General features: G+C 57.5%; 1 long non-coding RNA gene across 3 annotated transcripts; it reads right to left on the bottom strand.

Annotated features, from left to right (window-relative positions):
* Nucleotides 1-455: 455 nt before the first annotated feature.
* LOC109560751 (uncharacterized) lies at nt 456-13,678 on the bottom strand. 3 transcript variants are annotated; one of them, XR_011568441.1, is made up of 6 exons: nt 13,480-13,678; nt 11,104-11,214; nt 9,764-9,979; nt 3,851-3,928; nt 1,246-1,438; nt 456-1,027 (listed from the first exon to the last, which is right to left on the bottom strand). It is a non-coding gene; the product is annotated as an uncharacterized lncRNA (long non-coding RNA). The 3 variants fall into 3 exon arrangements; XR_002180990.2 differs by having other exon boundaries at nt 456-3,200; nt 13,480-13,675; XR_011568439.1 differs by having other exon boundaries at nt 456-1,438; nt 13,480-13,675.
* Nucleotides 13,679-23,905: the final 10,227 nt, after the last annotated feature.

Raw genomic sequence — 23,905 nt, 5'->3', positions numbered from 1 at the left:
CTGGGGAAAGTTGAAGGGAAAAAGAGAAGGGGCCGGCAGAGGATGAGAAGGTTAGATAACATCACCGACTCAATGGACGTGAATTTGAGCAAAGTCTGGGAAACGGTGAAGGACGGCGGAGCCTGGTGTGCTGCAGAGTCAGACACACGTAGAGACTGAACAACACAGCGTATTAACACCAGAAACGCTCAATGTCATCAGCCATCAGGGAAAACAAAACTGCAGCAGGATGCCGCCGTCAACCTATTAGAATGGCTACAAATAAAAAGACCGACCAAATCAAGCACGGACGAGGATGTGGGTCAATTCACATTCTGCTGGTGGGAGTGTAGAATATGACTGCTTTTGAAAAAAACCGAACAGTCTCTTAAAAAGTTAAACACATTCCTCGCGTATGATCTAGCCATTTCACTCCCCAAGAGAAATGAAAACATGTCCACACAAAGACCTGTGCATAATGTCCACAGCAGTTTTATTTGTCATGGCCCAAAACAAGAAGCGATCCACACGTCCATCAACAGGGGATGAGACACACAGACTCTCGTTTCCGAACAATGGGGTTCTGTTCAGCTTTAAGTAGGAATGAAACTGGTTCACACAGCAACATGGATGAATCTCAAAATATTGATGCCGAGTGACAGAATGATTCCACTTACATAAGGCTGTAGAAAATGCAAACTAATCTACAGTGACAGAAAGCAGATCAGTGGTTTCCTGGAGACGAAGGGCAGTGCAGAGGGTAGGAAGGGGGGACCCCAGAGGCACATGAGGAGTCTGGGGGGCTGGACGGTTCATCAGCTCCACTGTGGTGATGGCTTCACGGGTACACATGTATGTTCAACACTTGTCAAGTTGTGCTTTACATCCGTATAGTTTAATATGTCAGCTTTACCTCCGTAAGGCTGTTTTTAACATTCTGAGTAATGACATCAGTAAAATGGCAGAATGGGGACATCCAAAAAGCCTCTTATCCATAAAAGCAATGAGAACTTTGGCAAAAATGATCGGAATCAACTGTTTCAGACCTCTGGAAATCAACCAAAGACTTGCAATGAGGAATGTTTATTCAAGAAAAACAGCTGAATCTCAGTAAGAACAGCGAGCTCTGTGGCATTTTAACTTGCCCTCCTCCCGTCTGCCTCCCCCACCTCCACAGTAGCCTTGAAAACCTGGCAGCTGGTGGAGGGGGCAGAAAGGAGGTGCTGCCCCCAACCATCAATTCCCAGAAGATCATCACGGTCTGACCTGTCCCTGAAGACCACGCTTGCAAGGCCATCTTCATCTGACTTGAGCTGGAGCTCACCCAATGGGAACAGCCATATCCCCAAGGGCATTTGTTTCTTAATCAAAAGCAAGTGGTTAGGATTCTGGGCTTTTACTGCTATGACCTGGGTTCAATCCCTGGTTGGGGAATTGAGATCCCACAAGACGTGCGGCACTGCCAAAAAAGAAAAAAAAAAAAAGAAAACAAACCAGAGGCAGTCATTTAACGTTGTAGCTGCCTAAGCCAGCCCATAAATAGCTGGGGGAAGAAAAAGACAAACAAACAAGCTTAATAGGAGACACTGGGGAGTCAGATGTCCACAGGGAGATTTGGAAAGCTCCCATGTATTCCTGGGAGCCTGGAAGGCCATGAACATGCCCAGCGCTGTGCATTGTTTGATGAAGCCCTGCATTCTCACTTCTGGCCAACCTTCAGGTAGGAAGTGAAGGCTAAGGCAGAGTTGGCAACTGCTGGCTGAGTGTTGAAGGTGCCCCAGCACACACACACAGAGCCCCCCAGCAATGACTGAGACATATTGGTCAGCAGTTTAAGGAGCTCTCTGTCCAGCCATCAGCTGACCTCTAAGGTAGCTGAGGAGACATTTCAGTAGCTACACAGGACAAAGAACACAGACTTTACAGATTGACTCAGAAAATCAGAAACAAGAACCACCAAAATACAAATCTGACAGCAACAAACCTTGGGGAGGGAAGACAAACTGACTTCCAGGCTTGCCCCATTGCATTATTTTAAACGTCCAGTTAAAAAAAAAAAAAACAGACACGTAAAGAAACAAGAAAGCATGTCCTATACACAGGGAACAAAGCAACCAATGGACACTGTCCCTGGCGCTGTCCAGACACTAAAGTTATCAAAGATTTCAAGTCAGCTGTTTTAAATATATTCAAAGAACTGAAGGAAACCAAGTAAAAACACTAGAAGAGGGACTTCCCTGGTGATCCAGCAGCTAAGACTCTGAGCTCCCAATGCAAGGGGAACTGGGTTCAATCCCTGGTCGGGGAACTGGATATCACATGCCACAAGTGAAGACCCTACACAGCTGAAGATGCCACAGGCCACAGCTGAAGACCCCACACACCACAGCTGAAGACCCCACCTGTCACAGCTGAAGACCCCACACGCCACAGCTGAAGACTCCACCTGCTGCAATGGAGACTGAATATCCCATGTGCCTCAACTAGAACCTGGTGAAGCCAAATAAATAAACGCCTGGGAGGGGAACTACAAGCATGAGGACAACGGATCACCAGGTAAGGACTATCGACAAAGAGACATGAAGAGAGCCAGATGGGATTTCCGGAGTCGAAAAGTACAATAACTGAAATAGAAAATTCACTGTGGGTCTCACTGGCAGATTTGAGCAGCAGAAGAAAGAATCAGCAAACTTGAAGATAGGTGAGGAGCAGAACAACAGAGGAAGAAAAGAAAGCAAAAGGAACAGAGCCTCAGAGACCTGAGGGCACCACTAGCACCCAAAACACACATCAAAGGGTCAAGAAAAAGGCAGAAGGAAGGACCAGAGAGAATACTTGAAAAACTAATGACCTACAGCTTCGCAGATTTGATGAAAAACATCAATTTACACACTGTAGAAGCTCAATGAACTCTAGGATAAACTCAAAGGGATCCCCATCTCTGGATACATCATACTTAATGATCTTAAAAGCGGCAGTAGAGAAGTAGGGAGCGTGAGAAAGGCTGAGCGTTAATTTCTCATCAGAAACCATGGAGATCACATTCACAGTGCTGGAAGACAGACGGTCAACCAAGAATTTTATGTACAGTGAAACCACCCCGCAAAGTGAAAGGGAAGCTAAGACACGTAAATGGGGACTTCCTTGGTGGTCCGGTGGTTAGGACTCGGCACTGTCGCTGCCATGGCCCTCGTTCAGTCCTTGGTCAGCGAACTAAGACCCTGCAAGCCGAGCGGTGGGACAACAGTGAGAACACAAAAGACACACAAACAGAATAACAAGATTCAGTGATAAAAAGAAAGAATACACACATTTGTAAATATTGATGCTTTTGAGCTGTGGTGTTGGAGAAGACTCTTGAGAGTCCCTTGGACTGCAAGGAGATCCACCCAGTCCATTCTGAAGGAGATCAGCCCTGGGATTTCTTTGGAAGGAATGATGCTAAAGCTGAAACTCCAGTACTTTGGCCACCTCATGCAAAGAGTTGGCTCACTGGAAAAGACTCTGATGCTGGGAGGGATTGGGGGCAAGAGGAGAAGGGGACGACAGAGGATGAGATGGCTGGATGGCATCATTGATTCGATGGACTTGAGTCTCAGTGAACTCTGGGAAATGGTGATCCGTGCTGCGATTCATGGGGTCGCAAAGAGTTGGACAGGACTGAGTGACTGAACTGAACTGAACTGAACTGATGATACACACAGTTCTTAATTTTAACAAAATGAATAAAAGTAAATAAAATCTGACAGAACCCATCACTAGCAAGCCTACCCTACAAGAAACACTAAAGAGAGGACTTTGAGTTGAAATGGAAGGGCACTAGATGGTCACTGGAATTGACATTAAAAAGGAAAGAACATTGGGGACTTGCCTGGTGGTCCAGTGGTTAAGACTCTTCACTCCCAATGCAGAAGGCTCGAGTTCAATCCCTGGTCAGCTGGCATGCAGCCTGGCACAGCCAAAAAGAAAGAAAAAAATTAAAGAACATTGGGAAAGGTAAAGATAAAAGATGGAACAAATGTATTTCTCCATTTACAGACTTAAGTCGTTAGAAACAGTTTCTGTACGACCCAGAAATTCCACTTCTAGGTGGAGAAACACGTAAAACCTTGTACAAGAATGTTCACTTCACTATCATTCATAATAGTCAGAAGGTGAAAACAACCCCAATGTCCATCAGCGATAAAGGGGTGAACACAGTGTGGTCCATCCATGAAACATTACTTAGCCGTGAAAAGGAACACCACTGACGTGCTACAGTTTGCAGGAGCCTTGAAAGTCTATGCTCAGGAAAGGAAGTCAGGCTCAGAAAATCCCACACTGTCTGAGTCCATTCATAGGAAACATCCAGATAGGGAAACCCATAGACACAAATAGCAGAGCCGTGGTGGCGAGGCTGGGTGTGGGGCAGAATGGATGGGATGGCTAGTGAGCACGGTTTGTGTTTGCGTGTGTGCGTGCGTGCTCAGTCACTTCAGTCATGTCTGACTCTTGGCAATCCTATGGACTGTAGTCCACCGGGCTCCTCTGTCCATGGGATTCTTCAGGCAAGAATACTGGAGTGGGTTGCCATTTCCTTCTTCAAGGAATCTTTCCTGACCCAGGGATTGAACCCAGGTCTCCTGTGGGTCCTGCATTGCAGAATAATCCTTTACTGCTGAGCTACCAGGGAAGCTGGGTTTGTGTTTGTGGTCATGGAAAAGTTCTGGAACTAGAGAGGGGACGGTGTCCTTCATACAACAGTATGCACGTGCGAAATGATGCTGAATGACGCTTTTAAAGGATGAATTGCAAGGTATGTGAATTATACCTCAATTTTTTTAAATTCTGAAAGAGAGGATTGTTTTAAAAGATGACAACTATGGCTAAAATGAGCATGAATGCCAATGCATGTCCGCTGTGCTCCAGAGCCAAGGGACAGGCCTGTGCCCACCTTTGGGGAGTATGCGCCCAGGGCCGCCAGGAGCTGGTCTCCTCTGCAGCTCTCAAGGAGCAGTCTGGGCTGCCCTGACCCAGACGCCCTCATGCCGTGGGTGCCCTGGCATCTTGCTGCAACAGCTGCAGCTTCTTCTGGCCTTGGCTGGCCGCCAGCCCTCCCCCATGCCTGTCCCTCGGAGGCCTAATCTGCTCACATCTGCCATTGATTTCTAACTCGAAGTATGTTGTGTTTACAGTGTGGTAAGCTGAGCAGACCGCAGGAGTCAACCTTGGGGTGGGGGAGGCAGTGTGCCGGGTGCGCCTGGCCCTCGGCTACTGTGCCTATGTCCGCAGAGTCTGACCTGGGTCCCAGGGCCTGGTGTCAGGGTACGAAGAGGCATAGAGGCGGGAGGAGGGAGCCCGGCCAGGCCCCACCGCCAGGCAGAGGCAGCCTTCAGTCTCCTTGAATCTCTCTAGCAGCTGCTTGCTATAGACTCCCACATGTAACGCATCCTCTGACTCTGAAATATTAGGGCCACCTGGCTCCCCTGTGCACCCATCACCCCAGAAGGTATGCAGCTGGGGAGACCTAGAGAATTTTGGTTCTGTGATCCCTGGCCTCCTCTTCAAGGAGGTGCTAAGACAGGCAGAGGTCTGTGCGTCTGTCCACAGCCCTCCCTGGCACACAAACATCAGGACAGATGGACGTGACTCCTGCATTCATTCCTGCAGAGGTGGGAGGGTCATCTCCCACGTACCCGAGCATGCCAGCTCCCCTGCTCAGCTAGCTGAGACCCCACCGGGACATGCCAGTCAGACTGTCAGGCTCAGGGCCAGAGATTGAGGCCTGAGTGCAGAGCAGCGGCTCAAGGTCCTGACTGCCCAGCTCAGCACCTGCCAGGACCACCTGCCCCTGCACGGGCCACTGCTGGTCTCTGAGATGCCTGCAGTAAGCCACCCTGGGCCCCCACCTTTAGGAGCCTCCCCTCATGCCCTTGGCTGGATCCGGGGCTCTTCCTTCTACAGACACTGTGGGGCAGCGGAGGATCTCAGGAGCCGAGGTTTCTGGGCCCAACTGAGCCATGAGCCAGCTGCATCCCCACAAGTCTTATCCCCTCCAGCCGAGCCACTTGGACAGGATGACCTTAGAGGCAGGTCTGGCTCCTGAGTGCCCCCACCCCAACCCACTCGCTCTGGGCTTCCTGCCACCATATCGCCGTGCCTGCACCTGGCAGAGCCATTGGACCGGACATCACAGGTCCCCCAAGCCCTAGAGCTGGTGCCAGCTTCCCCTCTGTAAGAGGCCAACTCAGAAACATGGCCTCTTCTAGGAAGATGAGCAGGGGGCTAGGATGGCGACTCTAGATGTAGAACCCACGGAGCTGGCTGCTTATGCACAAGCCAAGGACAGTGAATGGCGTGCCCAGAGGTTGTGTCCCAGCTCCAAGCTACGGCCACTGGGCCTCTGGTCACATGAATGTCCACGGCTCCAGGTTCCGGCTCCTGTGGGGTCAGACTGTCCCAGCGCCAACCGGCAGAGGGCAGTCACACCTGTTCTCCAAGGCGGCAGTCTTACGTTCCCCAGGATGTCACAGAAATGGGCTCCGACAGGAAGTGGGCTCTGGGCTCCGGCTTCCTTCACTTGGAAAAATGCACTGAAGGTTGGTCCATGCCGTGTGAAGGCCAGCGTGGTCCTTCCTGTCCTATGAACGACCCCACCGTAGGCACGTGGTGCCTGCTGGAGGCACCTGAGCTCTTCCCGCATTCTCATCCTTACGGAGAACTTGCCGAGTTCACCTGGGCAAATGCATTAGCTTGACTGTGGACATGTGCGCCAGTGGGGACTAAATACCATCTTAAATCTGGAGAACTGTTGGAAGCCGGTCATCTCAGGGGAGCAGTGCCTGCTGAGGCAGATGGCAGGGGGCTGGGGGGTGGCAGTCCTGGGGCGGGGGCATCAGCCCAGAAGAGGAGCACGCACCACAGAGCCCACCTGGGGACAGCTGGAGGGGACAGGAGACAGGGACCAGGCCACAAGCCACCTTGGCCTGAGTGACAGGTGGGCTGTGCTGAGACTGTACCTGAGCTTTGGGCTCTGCCTTTCCACAAAGAACTCAGAGAAGGAACGCACACGTTCCCAGACCAGGGCCTGAGACGCCTGTTGAGACCCTGCTCACACCACTGCCCGCAGGACTGGTGCCGAGCGAGCGGGCAGAGGGCCCCGTTCTCTCTGCGCCATTGGAGGAAGCAGTTAGGGCCACTTGGAGAGACTTTATTTCTTGGAAAACATCACAGCACAGATCTGCTTGCTCTTGCAGTGTTTGCAAATATCATAGAATAATTGGAAATTACCCTTGCCCGGAAAAAATTTCACACAATCAGCTCTCTCGCCAAGAACTTCTGGAGAAAGAAAGAAACAGGGAAAGTCCAGGCCACGCTCATCTGAAGATCCAGGCCCGTGGCGGAGCTCCGGTTTCATTCTAGTGCAGTTTTAAAAACCCAGGCGCCTCTGGGCCATGGTCCCCTGAGACTGGAGCTGTGTCTGGCCACCTTCCTGATTTCCGAGTGTGTCCTGGGTGGGCTGGATCACCCTGCGTCCCCAGCAGGCCCCAGATCTCACGACAGCCCCCCACCCCCACCACACTCCCTGCCTGGGATGGTTGCCCAGGGAGTTACTCTAGGGCCAGAGCAGGAGACAGCAGGACACTGCTGACCACACAAGGGCCCTGAACACCTCTGTTTAGAAGTGAGACACTCTCTTCTGGGCCAAAGCAGGCTGATAGCCATGGCAGAGCAGACAGGAAATGCAGCCAGCAAGGAGGGGGCTTGGGTGCCTGTGACAGCCCTAATCGCGCCAAGCTGAGGCCTCTGGGACCCCCTGCTGCCCAAGAGACGTCAGCACAGCCGGGGGTTTGGACTCTGCCCCCCAGGACCAGACAGAGAGAATGGGGCAGGGGGTGCATGCGGAAGAGACAGGGTAGGTGGGGCCTGGGTTCAGAGCAGCTCAACTTGAAAAGGCCAGATTGCCACCTGGAGAACAACAGTCCACAGGGTCAGGGAGCCACAGTGGACCAGGAGGAAGGTGGGGTTTGAGGCTGATTGGTACCTGGAGGGCAGGGGTGGGGTCTCAGAGAGCCTGTGGTCACTCCCCAGAGCCTGTGGTCACTTCCCACATGAAGGACACTTCTGACCCTGAGCCTTAATGCAGCCGGGACATGGTTGACCCAGGAGGAGCCCACAGGGCCACAGCCAAGCCCAACCTGGACCCCAGCCCCCAGGGTCACCCCTGGCACGTCCTCGCTCCTTCAGGAAAGCCCTCTTATGATGACCTCGCTGGGTGTCCCACGTGGCGAGGACACAGCCAGCAGGCAGCTGTGCGTGCACCTGCCGCTCAGGGGCCTACCATGAGCCGGGAAACGCAACTGTGATGAGAAAAAGAGAAAGTATTGCCAAAATTCCAACAAGCCGATGGGAAATTAACTTATCAAAATGCCATTTAGGCACAGCTTTGCAGAAACACAGCTCAGAACTCTCTGGATGGATGCTTCCACTGCCTTTGTTCAAACTCCTCGTGGTCCTTCCCACCGGCGCAGCGCCAAGCCCAGACCCGCCGCCTCCAGGCCCCCGACGGGCCTGAAGGCTGCGGGCAGGAGACAGGGTGGCACCATGCGTCCTGGGGTCCACTGGCCACTGTCCTGGGTCTCACTCCGCTGCCCACACTGTGGAGGCATCTGGAAAGTGAGGTCACCGTGGACGGAGCGACAGGGCTGCTCTTTCTGCCTGTCCTTGACCTCTCACTGTCTCCAGCTTCAGTGCCAAAAGGAGACTGGCCCGGTGCCCCAGGCCCCCCTGGTCAAGGACAGTGGTGCCTGTGGGAGGGCTTCTAATCAACTGTGTTGGCAGGGCCAAGCCTTGAAGCTGGCACTGGCCGGAGTCCCAGAGACCCTCCTGGTTCACCGGCCTGCAAGGCTCCCATGGTAATTCCTCCAGTCCTTAGGGGAAACCCCAGGATGCAAAGACGGGAATCAGAAAGCCGCACACAAGTAGGGCTGAAGAGACGGAGTGGAGCTGGCCTCTGCCGGGCAGCTGGGGGCGCAGGTGGCAGGCTGCCTTTTTGTTGTTGTTCAGTTGCTAAGTCATATCCACCTCTTTGCAACCCCGTGGCAGGCCATCTACACCCACACAAACTCCCATCCCCTGCCGTGATCACGCTGGAGAAAGTGGCCAGATGCTGTGGCATCCTGACACCCGTGTCCAGCACCTGTGGACACTGGTTCAAATCCAACAATCCTGTATTTGCGACGTTTTTAAAGAAAAGAGCATTTGGGGTCACTGAAGTCAAGGGAGCGTCGAGGGCATCCTCAGGACCTAAGAAACCCAACGAGAATCCAGTTAGAGAGAGGAGGTGCCTGAATGCCTGGCAGCTGGTCTCTTCCTGGGCAGAAAGGGACCTTGCCCACCCCCACCCCCCACCACCACATCTGCAGGAGAGGGGCAGGCGAGGCGGGAGGCTGGACTGAGAAGTCCCTTCTCAGATTTTAAACAATAAGAAGAAAGTGAGGAAGAGTTAAGGTGTAGTTTTTTAAAGATCTCTGCCCTATATTTTCCACTGTTGGCTGTTCTAAAGAAGCATTATCAAAATATGTTCATAAGACACTGGCCTCGTGAAATTTTCCCCCAAAATTAAAACACCAATTAGTTTGAGAATCCTGCTGCCACCCCCCTCCCCCGAGGTTCAGAGTTCGCATTGGCCCATTAAAGGCACTGCTAAGGCTGCTGCAGGGCCTGTTTTCAACCTTGCTAACTCTGCATCCCCCAAACTAATTTGGCCAAAGAATCCACTTTTCACCTAACAGCTGATACTGACCCAGAGCTCCTGACACTGACTTTGAATGAAGTTGCATCAGAATAACAGCACAGAGGGTGAGTCAGACAGGTCCTGGCCTCCTGATGGTGGCTTCCTTCAGAACAGGACTTTGAAACCTCCCTCATATGTGGGCCACATGATGGCTGTTTCTCCACTTCTCTAGGCTCTGGGCTGGATGGTGCCCCTTCTCCCAGCAGAGAAAAGTGAACACCAAGCCTGGAAACACAGAAGAGAGACAGTCAGAGGAGGAAAGTGAAAGTGCTAATCACTCAGTCATGTCCGACTCTATGCAACCCCGTGGACTGTAGCCCACCAGGCTCCTCTGTCCATGGAATTCTCCAGGCAAGAATACTGGAGTGGGTAGCCATTCCCTTCTCCAGAGGATTTTCTCAACCCAGGAATCGAACCCTTGTCTCCTGCATTGCGGGTGGATTCTTTACAATCTGAGTCATCAGATTGTAGCCCCCCAAACAGCGTGAAGTGTGGCTACAGGAAGGCAGGGCCAGCAGTGGGCAGATGGACCCAGGTGACAGGACACAGGGCCCTGCCCCATGCTGAGGGGGCCTGTGACACCTGTTCTGAGTGTCCCCGTCCTGAGTGGGTGGGCTCAGCCCTTGTGTGTGTGGTGGGCAGGGCTCGCAGAGCTGCTCAACAGCGGGCGTGGCTCTTCTTACAGATGGGAGGGCTGGGGAGACCAACAAGGTGGGGGTGTGAACCCAGCTCAGGACAGGCCCACAGGCAAGATGCCCCCCAACTGGCCTCTCTTCACCTCAGACACTCAGCCTCTGTGATCCTAAACATTCCTGCAGCCCAGACATGCCAGCAGCCAGATGGGCAGCCAATGCACCCCAAACCTGAGGTTGCTAACGCCCCTATCATGGGCTGAGCTGTGCCCCCAAAAGCTGATGGTGAAGCCTCCAACCCTAGGGACTCAGAACAGGGCTGTATTAGGAAATAGGGCCTTTAAAAGGTTAAAGGTTAAAATGATATCATATCACTAGGGGGGCACTCAGGCCAACAGGGATGGTGTCCTCGTAAGAAGAGGTGAGGATACAGACACGCACAGAGGGGTGGCCTGAGTTGCTTGTCTTGCATCATTAAGCCATTTGGGGTTTCTGCAGGCAAGGTGGGGGGCCCAGACCCTGGGCCGAGGTTATTTGGCCCCAGCTCTGGGCCGTGTGGCCCCCACACCCTCACCTGCTCCTCCAGCGATAAAGCAAACGCCTTCTCTGAGATGCACCTGACTGGGTACAAAATAGCTCGAGAGTCACTCTCCCGGTTCTAGCCGTGCCCCCTCCCCCAGCCCCGAAACCAGCAGGAAGAGAGGAGGCGGCTGTCACCTCGTCAGGGTCCTTGCTGCAGTGTCAATGAGTATGGAGACCGCAGGTCCTCAGGAACGTGGCAGAGGGCGGCGGGCACTGGGGAGGCTCCAAGGCCGTGTGGTCCAGCCCCTGCAGATGAGGGAAACTGGAGTTGAGGGGGGACATCCCCAAACACTCTTTTGGGGTGAGCTTCCCCCTCTGGAGCCCTCATCTGCCCCTACAGCTTCCCCCAAAGAAGCCAAGCAGCACTTGATGGGGGCCCGCCTCCAGCCAGGACAGCTGGGGTTCTGCTGGACCCCACATCCAGGACCCTCGGGAAGTGGGGCCAGGTCAGCGAGTCCCCACGCCATCACCAGGCAGCTGGCCTGCGCAGGGCAGCTCCGTGGAGAGGGGGCAGGGGAAGGTAGGTGGGGGGAGGCTGAGTCCCCACGGTTGCCACCACCGGCCTCAGAGACACCTCTCACGGCACTGGTCACACCCATGGGAGGCTGGGGCTAGGAGAGCCAGGTGCCAGCCCAGCCAGGTTTCTGGGGCTCATGGCCTTGGCTTCAGATCACCTCTCCATCTGTGGGGGCTGAGGGGGGCAGGGCCCAACCAGCACCCAGAGCTGGCAGCACCCAGAGCACCCGGCCGTTCCAGCAGCCAGGAGAGGCCAGGCCTGATGCCCACCTGGAGCCGGGGCATCTGAGCCTTGGGCACCCCCAGCCCTCTGCAGTGGCCCCTCCTCTGCTGGCCTCGGGGTGGCCGTGGGTCCAGGGCACCAGGAGGGAGGCGCCTGAGGCTGGCAGAGGCCAGCAGACTCAGGGCTGCAGTTCCCTGTGTCCCCGTCCCCAGGCCCCAGGCAGGGGTTGGGGGCCCCTTCAAGTCCTGGGGTACCTCCCACAGCCTCCCTTGCTGAGCCAGGGGCCGTGGCCTGCAGGGGCTTTGTCTGTTTGCGGCCAAACTGCCCCCGTGGCCGCTCGCCCAGGGCTGGCTCCTGACCCCCGTGGCCCTCTTCCTCCCCACACCAGTGTGTCCTCAGGAACCAACGATTCTAGGCAGGAGGCAAGCGCGCAGGGCTGACACCCCAGCTCCTAGCTCAGAGGCGAGATCCAGGTGACAGCATCACCAAGTCCTCAGCTGCCTGCAAAGCTGAAAACCCAGACTAAAAATAAAAGGTGTTTCACCCGGATGCGCCCAGCACCAGGCCTGTGATGATGCCCCCACCACAGAGAGATCCCGAGCTCCTCCAGGTCACACAGGGACGGCGAGGAGAACTCACCCACAACCCATCCAGGTTAGAGGCTGGAAGGCTTGGCCTCCAACCGCCCAGCGGCTCCTGGCCTCCCCGCACCCCCGGGGCCCATAGCCCGGCCTCCCCAGAAACACCACTAGAGCATGCTCTCCCTGACTTGCATGCTGGCCAAGGGGTCTCGCACCCACCGCACTTGAGAATCACCCGGAAGAGGTCTCAGATCTGGATTTCTGTTTCCACCCAGCCCCAGGGAACCCATACCCCAGGCCCAAGGTGGCCTGCACGCAGCTGGGAGCCACGGCCTTGGACAGACTCCAGGGCCCCAAATCTCCTCCTTCACCATGAGTATTGGCCACCAGGCACCACACCATGAGAAGGCCACCGGACACTGCAGCCCCTGCCCCTCCCCTCCCCCAAGGGGAGCCCCCCCAATCCCCGCCCCCCACTGAGCCACCTAGCCCTGGGAGCACAGTGTGCGCAGAGCACTTCACTGTTTACAGACCCTTGCTCACCCCTCCCATCTCTGTCTGGTGGGCAGAGCAGACGGTGCCCCCTGAGCCCACCCACAGGAGCCCTCCACCCCCTGGCTGCTTCAACCTGCCCAGGGCTGTGGCCTCAGCAGATGGCTTAAGCTGAGTGGGGTGGCTTGGGTGCACAATGGGAACAGGTCAAATTCCAAGAAGCAGAGAGGGCTACGTGGGCACAGCCTCCTCTTAACTCTCAGCAGGACTGAGATTTAGAAGGAAATCTGTGGCTTTCTAAAGAATGTTCTACGTGAATCCTGCAGGACTTGGGTCAGGAGCCCCTGCTGCCTAAGGACATTGCCCTCCTCCCTGTGAGGGGGTCAGGGGCGGGGAGGGGAGAGGCCACAGACCTACCTCTGAGGGCAAGGTCCCCTCCCCCACATCACAGCTGGGCTTGGAGGGATGTTGGAAGCAAGGCACCTCCAAGGAGCTTGCCTGGGGAGCGGATGCCTGAGGCCAGCCCTGCAGGGGCAGCTCTGCCCCCGACCAGAGCCCGCAAAGCCCCCACAATGCACATGCGCCAGCCCCACCCAGAAGGCCCCAGGTCACAGAAGCAGCACATGAAGTCTTGGGTCCCTGCTCTTCCTTTCTCCAGCCCAGAGCTGGCCCCGGCCGCACTCCACCCCACCCACTCACCCTGCCTGCTCTGGCTGGGGTTGGGCCCCCAGACTCAGGCTGCAGGCTGCCGTGCTCAGGGCCTTTGCACATGCAGAGGAGCTTCCCACAAGCCGGCTGGTGAGCTCAGGCCCCAGCGGCTCCAGCTGTCCTGGCTGTGGCCCCCAGCAGCTTCTTGTTTTCCTTCCTCTCCAGGGAGACAGGCTGTTCCTGCTGCTTCCAGAAAGTGTGTTTATTATTTGTTCCTGGAAACACCATCTGATTAAACAGGCTCTGTCTGGACCTGCCAGTCAAAGGCAGCAGCTCACGTGGGCCCCTTGAGGCAGATGGCGGGGCCACTCAGTCCTCCAGGTTGGGAGCGGCTCTAAACAGGAAATGGCAGAGCTAGGGGGACCCTCCCTTAGAGCATGGCTCCCCCGGCATCAACTGCTGCAGAATCCCCCTCTGCAGGTCATCAACCCTCAAGCAAACAGACACCAGGACCCAGGAGCTCAAGAGCAAGCACACACAAACATGTGTACACACACATGTGCAAGGGGCACGTGTGAGCCTGCACGCATGTGAATGCACTGTGTACGCATATTTGGACACACACATACGAGTATACATATACACTCGTGCACACACTCAGAGGCCCCAGTCTCAGCAGCAGGGCGCAGTTGTAGGAATATCAACTTAACACCTAATAAACAATTGAGCAGAAATGTAAATCATTAATAAAGTCTCCTAAACAAAAGTCAAGTGGGAATTCTGTTTATAGCATGCAGGAATGCAGAATCACTGACTAAACACCCAGCCTCTTGTGCTTGACAGCCGCCCCCAGTCACCCCTCTTCCCCTCCCCAGATGTCCTGAGCCATCCCACCTATAGCCCGCAGCCCTGGGGACACAGGCAGAGACCTGGCCCTGTGCTTGAACAGATGGGGACCCTCAGGGAGGGCCCAGGTTTCCCCTGGGTCAGTCACTGGCTGGCCAAGACTCCCTCCAGAGTCTCAGAATCTCCAGGACTCATCTAAGGGCGGAAAAAGATCATCCCAGCCCCAGGGTTCCCTGGCGGCATCACCATGGGCAGAGTCCAGTGCTCATGACCACATGGCACCTCACACCTCTTCGTAGTACATGGCCAGCAGGGGCTGCGTGGTTCACTCCACTGCACCTGGAGTTCCGTCATCCCCATGGTGTTCCGTGGTGCCTGACTTGGGTTTTGTAGCCTGAATGGTAGCTTGACATGCCCACTGGGGATGGGGGCATGTATGGGGATGGGATAGGTGTGGGGAGGGGGCAGGTGTGGGGAGGGGCAGGTGTAAGGATGGGACAGGTATGGGGGGGACAGGTGTAGGGAGGGGGCAGGTGCAGGGGATGGGGCATGGTATGGGGATGGGACAGATGTGGGGGGGCAGGTGTGGGGATGGGACAGGTACAGGGGAGGGGGCAGGTCTGGGGAGGGGGGGTGTGGGGAGGGGGTAGGTGCAGGGGAGGGGGCAGCCGTGGGGCTGGGATATGTGTGGGGAGGGGGCAGGTGTGGGGAGGGGGTAGGTGTGGGGATGGGACAGGTACAGGGGAGGGGGCAGGTGTGGGGAGGGGGTAGGTGCAGGGGAGGGGGCAGCTGTGGGGCTGGGATATGTGTGGGGAGGGGGCAGGTGTGGGGAGGGGGCAGGTGTAGGGAAGGGGCAGATGCAGGGGATGGGGCATGGTATGGGGATGGGACAGGTGTGGGGAGGGGGCAGGCATGGGGCTGGGATATGTGTGGGGAGGGGGCAGGCATGGGGAGGGGATATGCGTGGGGAGGGGGCAGGTGTGGGGAGGGGGCAGGCCTGGGGCTGGGATATGTGTGGGGAGGGGGCAGGCATGGGGAGGGGGCAGGCGTGGGGCTGGGATATGTGTGGGGAGGGGGCAGGTGCAGGTGAGGGGGCAGGTGTGGGGAGAGGGTAGGTGCAGGGGAGGGGGCAGGTGTGGGGAGGGGGTAGGTGCAGGGGAGGGGGCAGGTGCAGGGGAGGGGGCAGGTGTAGGGAGGGGGCAGATGCAGGGGATGGGGCATGGTATGGGGATGGGACAGGTGTGGGGAGGGGCAGGTGTGGGGAGGGGGCAGGTGTGGGTACTAGGACAGGCGTGGGGCTTGGGCAGGTGTGGGAGTCAGGAGAGGAGGAGGGGAGGGATGCACAGAGCCTGCCTGGGTTCTGGAGCCTCTGGGCAGGGCTGGGATCCAGGGAAACCCCTTGGTCCCAGGAGAGGCATCGGGAAGGGCAGTTGGGGGTGGGGGAGGGTGACGAGTGAGGCCAGGATGAAGTCCCAGGAGACATTGGCAAGCAAGGGGCCTAGGGCCATGAGTGAGGACACCCTGAACGGCCAGGCCCCAGGGTGGGCTTGGGGAGAGGAAGGAGGAGACGGGGGTGGGCCTGGCCAGGGGTCGAGGGGCTTGCGCCGGACAGGAGCCGGGTATGCATGGACACACTGGCTGGGGCCTGGCTGGGCTGGGGAGCTCGGGGCTGCAAGGCAGCCAGCTCCAGGGAAGGTCAAGGTCGGCCTCCGCCTCGGGGGGCCGAGGGTTGGCTGTGGTGGGACAGGGCTGGGGCAGCCTGCTGGGCTCTGGCTGCTGAAGCCACCCCTCACTCAGGTGTCCAGGACTCTGGGGTATGAGCTATCTGTCCCCACCTCACAAATTGCCCCAAAAGCAGCAGCTTCACACAGCCGCTCGCCTGGTCTCCATGGTTTCTGGCTGCTCCGCCTGAAGGTTGGAGGCCAGAGGGTCCGTTTCCAGGACACGAGTTGGCCGAAGCCTCACGGTGCACCTGCCCACAGCTGCCTGTCTCCTCCCGTTGTGTGGGGGCTGCACGGCCTCCCAGAGCCCGGTGTGGACAGGGTCGCGTGACTGTCTGTCCCGAGGCCACAGCGCCGTGGGGGCCATGCCAGCAGGCTCTCGTGAGCTGGGGACCCGGGCCTCAGGCTCCCCTCAGTGGAAGAGGGGCCCGACCTCCCTGAGCCTCGGCGTCCTTGTGTGTGACCCAGGACAACGGTGGCATTTACATCAAGGGGCCAGAAGGAATCCAGGAAGACGGCACACGACGACCTTCGGTCCAGAGCTGGGGATGGGGAACACCTGATGCCTCCTGTGTTAACTCCCATGGGCCGCAGTTCCAGAGGTGAGCCACGGAGGATGCCTGGCCACATTTCACCCCTTTGAGGCCACTGTCTGTGAGGGCCCTGTAGGGGCGCCTGGAACTGGGAGCCCCAGAGTCTTGACCGGCAGCAGAAACACTCCAGGGCTCGGAGTGTGACCACCCCTGGGCTGAGGTCACACTCACATTTTTCAGGATGCACATAGTGCAAATAAAACCAAAATATTATTACAAGGCTAAGTCCTGTTTTACAGCTGCCTTTAATATATGACAGTCTTGTTCAGCTTCATACAAACAACTTTCGCTTTGCTCCGAGCAGCTGTGTGTCTCTGCTCGCGGCCCCGGAGCCGGGCCGACGCCAAGAGGCAGAGGGAGAGGAGCCACAGCAGGGACGAGGGTCCCCAGCCAAGGGCCCGCCCCCGATGCTCCCCTCAAGGGCTCCAGAGAGACCCCTGCTTCCTCCAGGGGGCTCAGCCAGCCGAGCTTGGTTCTGGGGCGCAGGTGGGGGAACAGTGCCTGGTTTCCTTCAGGACAGGGGCCCTGTGTTGGGGGCCTGACATGTGGCCGTGGACTCCCAAGGCACCTGGACACCTGACATCTGTAGACAGCTGTCCCGGCCAGGATGGGCAGGGCGGCTGGGACTCACCCTGGTGCGGTGCCTTTGGGCACTAGCCGTGGGCTCAGGCCCCCAGTTCGGCTGGCCCTGGATGAGGTGCCGTGGTCTTTCCCGGCCCTCGTGGCTCTTCAGGCCTCCAGACGCCTGGCCATCAGAGCCCTGGCTCTCTTCCCAAACCACTGCGTGATTACTCGGCCATGGGAAACAACCAATCCCTGGGCGGCCAGTGACCCCTGCTCTGTCCTGGGGGCCCAGCTCCCTGTGCCGCAGTCGAATCTTTCTCCTTGTTGGAAACGGCAGGATGAGCCAAGAACCAAAGCCCCCACCAGTGCCTGGAAAGCACAGCAAGGAAGGAGCTCCTGGCAGCATAGAGGTCCTGGGGGAGCGAGTGGGGGGTGCCCCTCCCCTGACGGCCGCCCAGGGGAGACACCCGACTCACCAGAGGCAGCTCCCCGGGGACGTTCAAGGTCTCAGGCGTACCAATTCTATGGTTTTTCTACTTGCCAAACCAGCCACTTTCCCCTTTTTTCACATATTTCTGCTGCTTCCTTGGGCTTCGGGCTGTCTTATTTTTCTTCCCTCCAGTCTGGAATTGAAAGCTTAGTTCATGTATTTTTTATTCTCTCTTGTGTATAATGAAAACACTTACAGTGATAAGTTCTCCTCCGAGTGCATTTCTGGCTGCCTTCTGAAGCTTCCCTGGGGAGTGTCCTCTGCGCTGCTCTTTTCCAGGCCTCCGTCATGCCCCATGGCTCCCCCTGGGGCTCAAGGCTCTCTGAACATCTGTTCTTTTTGCATGCTGTCTGAGTGTGGCTCTAGGGCTTCCCAGGTGTCTCAGCGGTAAAGAAGCTGCCTGCAATGCAGGAGACACGTGTTCGATCTCTGGGTCCAGAAGAGCCCCTTGAGAAGGAAATGGTTACCCACTCTTCTTGCCTGGAGAATTCCATGGACAGAGGAGCCTGGCAGGCTACAGTCCAGGGAATCACAAAGAGTTGGACACAACTTAGCACACACACGTGAGCTGAGTGCGACTCAGGTTGATTTTGGCTCCACCGTGCGTGTTGGAGAACTCAGAGCTCACGGAATCTCTTCTACAGGCCTGGTGTACGTTTCCCACACCCCAGGTGCTGCCTCTAACAGGGACAGACAGGAGCAGCCAGACTTTCAGCATGAAAGTACCCAAGGGAGCCTCTGTTTCCTGGAAGCACGTCTGATCTGCTGTTTCTTTCTTGCAGAAAATTCTTATTTCCCAATATTCCTGGCAGCCCTGCTGGTGGTGCCCTGCCCTGGCCTCAGCGACGACCTGTGTCTTCTCCTAGGTCTCCCCGGTGGGAACCAGGAGGAGGCGTATCTGTCACACGACGCTAGGTTCTGCTGCTGTGACAAACACTCCCAAGGTCGCAGCCTCACAGTCAGGCTGGACCCTGGCTGGCACAGCAAGGCCACTGTGAACCAGCCACCCTCATACAGGACTAAGCTGGGGGACAGGCCACCATCTGCAGCGCTGGGGGTGACCACACAGCTCAGTGCGTGGCATGCAGGGTCGCCCCGACTCTGGAAGCTGCCCCCACAGTGCTGTGTGTTACATGCTGTCATGTCCAGATCAAGTCTGGGGCTGTCCCAACCCCAGGGAGCAGAGGACAAAGGCCCACCTTGAGCCAGGGGAGGAGGGGGCTCAGTGCACAGCCTCAGGACGGACCATAGGGGCTCTCTACCACAGAGACAAGGACAGAAGGGGCGGGTGCCCTACCTGCTCCCCAGTCACGAGGAGCTGCTTCTAGGCCACCCACAGAGGCGAGCTTTGAGGTTCCATCGTGCTGGGAGTGTTGGTGATTGGCTAGTCATGTCTGTCCTGATGTGGCCAGGGCACTGGTGCCCACTGTTCACTGGACTTGGAAAATTCCTTGCGAAACAGGTTTTGTCACATGATGACAAGGGACACCAGCAGGCTCCAGAGGCCAAGCAGGAGGGGAGGGCCCTGGTTAGGGACCTTGTGGGACCCCAGAGCAGGTGGCGGTCCCAACATAGCCATCTGCTCCTTCTGAGATGTTGGGACCGGGACATCAGCCAGACAACAGGACATCCAAGGGGCGGGCCAGGGTGGCTGTGCAGGATCCACCCCAGGGGGAGTTCAGGGTGGGGGCCAGACCAGGACAAAGCCCTGCCTGGGATTCCAGGGGAGCCTGAAGCAGAAGGGGCTGAGGCCCAGCCCCTCCCTCTGTAGGGAGCAGGGCGAGGTCCAGCCTCGGGGTCAGGGTGGGACAGGGGCTAGAGGAAACGCCCCCTCCCCAGTCCACCAAGAGGAAGCTTGTGGACACTGTGGAAAGCTTCCTGGGGACCCACAAGAAAGTCTCGTGGTTCAAAAGCAGTGCCCCACCTCTCGGCTTCGGGAAGGAGCCAGGGAAGGGTGCAGGTCACGTGTGAACAGAGCAGACAAGCTGTGACCCCAGGAATGCAAAGCCGTGTGGCGCGTGGAAAACTGATCGCGCCATCCACCCCCCAGCGGGAAAAGTAATAACAAAAACACATGACTCTGAGCAGGAGCCAAGAAGGAATTCAGTAAAACTCAGCATCTCCGGGAGAAGTGCTCGAGAGAGGAACAGGGGGCTTCCTTCCTATTCGGAGCGGAGCGAGGGCAAGAGCAAACACCTACCTTGTGCCTGCAGCGTCTGCTTCTAAACTGAAGTGTCAGCCCCTGTAGTTACAACACAGGTGCGGCTTTTAAACACGTCCTCCACCAGAACAGGAGCAAGCCCACCCACCCTGATTGCAGTCCAGACCCTTACAATGTAACTGAATGTTAACATGTTGTTACAACATTAAATATGTAAGAAGCAACTCCTAAGCCTCGGATGAGGCAGGCGAAGCTGGCTGTGTCCGGTCAACACAGTCAGAGCGAGTACGTATCCTGGTGACTTCAGAACTCGGTGAAGTGACTCCAACAGGACACACACGAGACCCTGGGATGGGACCCCAGGGATGCTTGATGACACTCAGACGTGTAGCCTCAGGCAGGAAGAGCTAACAGTGGACGGGAATCCACTGGGTCAAGTCTGTAAGCTTCTCCTGGAAGAGCCTGGGACCCAGGGCAGGGGGGCCCCAAAGAGGACAGCAGGTCAGCCTGACCTGACTCTGGGAAAGGAGCCCTGGGGTCCACCCAGGGGACAGGAGGAGGGCAGCCAGGGAGGGAAGGAGGGTGGGTCTGCCCAAGGGGCTACAGGCAGGCTCCACGAAGGAGGTGGCCTGGCAGGGGCTCAGGAGACCAGCCCAGCAGGCAGACTCTCCTGTGGCCAGGCAGGAAACCCAGGGGCACTGTCACAGTGACCAGGCCCCAGAGGGCCTGTGCGTGAGCAGAGCCCTGGGCCACAGGTCGAGTGGACGGGGCCTTCGGGAAGACAGCTGGGCCACCTGAGTGGGGCTGGGGCAAGGACAGGGCCATGCCCAGCTCCTCCCCAGGATATGGCCTAGCCATAGCTGAGGTCTCTGCAGGCCCAGAGCAGTGTCCCAGACCTGCCTGGTGTCCAAATCTCAACTCACCCCCCACACAGAGGTGCAAGAGCCTTGCTCTCCATAGCAGAGACTGTCCCTGCCTGCCCAGCTCCCCTGGAGTCTAGGGAGGGCACATAACCCAGTCCTGGCCAGTGAGCTGAGAAGGGACATCCCTGGGTGGGACTCTGAGGAGACCTTAAAATGGGAGTAGAGCAGGTTTCCCCATTCCTCTTGCTGTTTGCCCTCTGCCTCTCCCCCTTTCCTGCCTGGAGTGTGACGTGATGGCTGGGGCACTGGCAGCTTCATTAGCACCAGGATGAGTAGAGGACAGTGGCACCTGGGCTGCTGATGACACCCTGAAGACTTGGACTGCCTGCTTCCAGACCCTCATCATACGAGGGGCAACCCTTCCCATTTTAAACATCATCAGCCACAGTTCTTTGTTACTAGCAGTCTGTAGTAGGGACTAGCAGATGACCAAGGCACCCCTCATCCTGGGCCTCAGCAGGACAGTGTCCCCAGCCTGCTCTGCGGTAATCCCAGGTCCAGGACAAACCCACCCTTGCATACTGGCCACCCAGCCCAATGCCTCCAGAACCCCACCTGTGCACAGTCAGGAAGGCCCCATCCATGCAGACGCACAGCCAGGAGGGGCCTGCCCGGGGCCTCTGCCGCTGTCTGCTCTGGGGTGTGAGTTCCGCAAGCACAGAGCTGGTACTCCCCTCACTCACACTTGCTGCTGCCCCGCTGCCTCTTCCTCCAGCCCCAGACTAGGCTGACAGGACAGCTGGGCCTGCCCCACCAGACAGAGGTCCCTGTAGGGAGGGGTCTCTTCACCTGGTGGGGTGGCTCGGCTGGCCACAGATTAGGCCTGCAAGGGTTGGCCAAATGAGACGGAGCTGGAGGTGCGCCCTGCTGATGATGCGACGAGCATGAGGGTGCATCAGCTCTGGGAGGGGGGGGTACTGGGTCATCCAGGCCAGGTCCTCAGGCCCGGGCAGCTGTAGGAGGCCGGCCCACTCGTTCCCTGTAGGAGCTCTGCAGCTGGAGGGCTGACTTGGGCCTGGCACTCTAATTAAACATCATTATGTAATTACTCTGCTCCCAGCCCAGGAGACGCTGAGGTGGGAGTAATTACCGCTGAGCTAGAAACCAGACCCAAGGCAGAAGGGCGCTGGGGGGCAAAGGGGCTGCTCCCCCGGGGTACACCGAGCCTCGTGTTGTGGCACACCTGGTGTTGGCCTAAACTGAGGGTGAGGTCAAGGGTAAGTGGGGTCATGGGTGGCCAGCACCAGCTGGAAAGAGGCCCCTGTCTCCAGGCTCAGTTTCCCTCTGGAGGGAAGGGACCAGAGGAACAGGAGGGACGAGGCTCAGGCCCAGCAGGAGGCCCACGGTCTGGAAGCCTCTGTGGCACCAGAGGAAACACTTGGATTCAGAGATACAAATAATCACAGACTTTCTCCCCAGAATCTAAAAATAAAGATTTCTTAACCTTAAGGAAGACTTTAGAAACATGATCCAACATCAGGAGTACGCCTGTAGCGACACTTTAACCTGTCACTTGAGCCTCTTTAGAGAGATAAGACAGGACAGGGCGGCAGCCGCTGTGAAAGCCCTCCAACCCCTCACCACCCCCCACCACCCCTGCCCCCGGAGCTCCTGACCCTGGGAACCCTGAAAGCCTCTCAGCACCATGACCTCAGCCAGGCTGAGTCACCGGCGTTATCACTGAGCAAGGAGCGTTCAAGCAGCGGCACATCTGGAGTCGTGCAAACCTGGCTGAAGGCGGCTCGGGACCTCAGTCATCCCGGGAGCCTTGTCTGTGCACCGTCCCCTCCCTGACGGGCCCCACCTGGTGGATGCCCACCCAGGACACCGAATCTGAGATGCCCAATGCCGGGCACAAACAGGGCCGGCTTGCTGTAGGCTGGGTGACACCAGAACTGATGCGGGACACAGAAGCTTCCCTGGTGGCTCAGCTGGTAAAGAATGCCTGCAATGCGGGAGACCTGGGCTCGATCCCTGGTTGGGGAAGATCCCCTAAAGGAGGGCATGGCTACCCACTCCAGTACTCTTGCCTGGAGAATCCCATGAGAGGAGACTGGTGGGCTACAGTCAGTGGGGTCACAAAGAGACGGAGCAACTAAGCACCCACATCAGAGGGTGTGGCCCCCACACGAGCCAGCCCTCCACCCCCCCGGTCCCCAGGCCGACCCCTCCCTCCCCTGTCCTGAGCCCTGCCCCACAGAGCAGCAGAGGGATTCACTGGGGGCCCCAGGCGACGCTGACCAGGGCCTTACCCAGGACACTAGCACCCCCCCAGGGCTCTGCTGTCCCCACTCTCAAGTCCCCTCTCCTTGATGCTCACATCCTGCCCCCTGCGCCTCCAGGCCAGCAGCAGGTGCCCACTGCTTGTCATGTTGACTGAGGTCCGTCTTCCTAGGGGACCCACCACCCCCGCCGCCACGGACTCTGCCCTGGCGTCCCATCTGTCTTGCTTGGAGCCCTCGCTCCCTCCGCCTAGCAGCCGCTGCTCCTTCTGCTGAGTGACACCACTGCCCAGGCCACTCTGCCACACGTCCACACCCCTCAGGGGGCTCCTCCACTGGCCCACTCCCCTCTCCCCCAGCCCCCACTCCCTCTCCGAGGCCTGGGGCTGCACACTTTGGAAGGCCTGGGGGCTCGCGGGACTCTGCCCCTGCCTCCGCCCACTGCTGGGAGCCGCAGAACACCTGGCTGGGGAGCCCCATCCATGACCAGAACCCCTCAAAGGCCCTGTAGGGCGGACACCGCAGCCCAGGCTCACCAGCCTTCAGAGCCCGAAAGCAAACCGAGTTTAAAACGCACATGAAAACCACCCAATCGTTTGTCACTTAATTTTATTACCAAATAATCCAAGCGCATTCTATGAAGATTAAAAACAAGGTAAGCAGCACAGAAGTCCCTCCGGGTCAGAGACGGCAGCCAGCAGTTCTCCCAAGAGTGGGGAGGGAGAGGGGGTCTCTCCCACCTGCCCTCCTCCCCCACCCCACCCCCAACCGTCTGGGCGGCAGGGCACTCTGCTGGGGGCGGGCGGCATCCCCAGACGGTTTCGGCTTCTCTGCCACATTCCCGGCGAGTCCGCCGCAGTGGAGGGCAGTGGATGGCCGCTGTAGAGGATGGCAGCGTCGGGCTCGCCCCGCACCTCCCCGTCCTCCCCCCAGCCCCACATGTGAGGTCAAGGAGAA

This window comes from Bos indicus, chromosome 1 (genome assembly GCF_029378745.1).
Source record: "Bos indicus isolate NIAB-ARS_2022 breed Sahiwal x Tharparkar chromosome 1, NIAB-ARS_B.indTharparkar_mat_pri_1.0, whole genome shotgun sequence".
In the NCBI taxonomy this organism is placed as follows: Eukaryota; Metazoa; Chordata; class Mammalia; order Artiodactyla; family Bovidae; genus Bos; species Bos indicus.
This window is presented reverse-complemented; position numbering and strand designations above follow the sequence as displayed.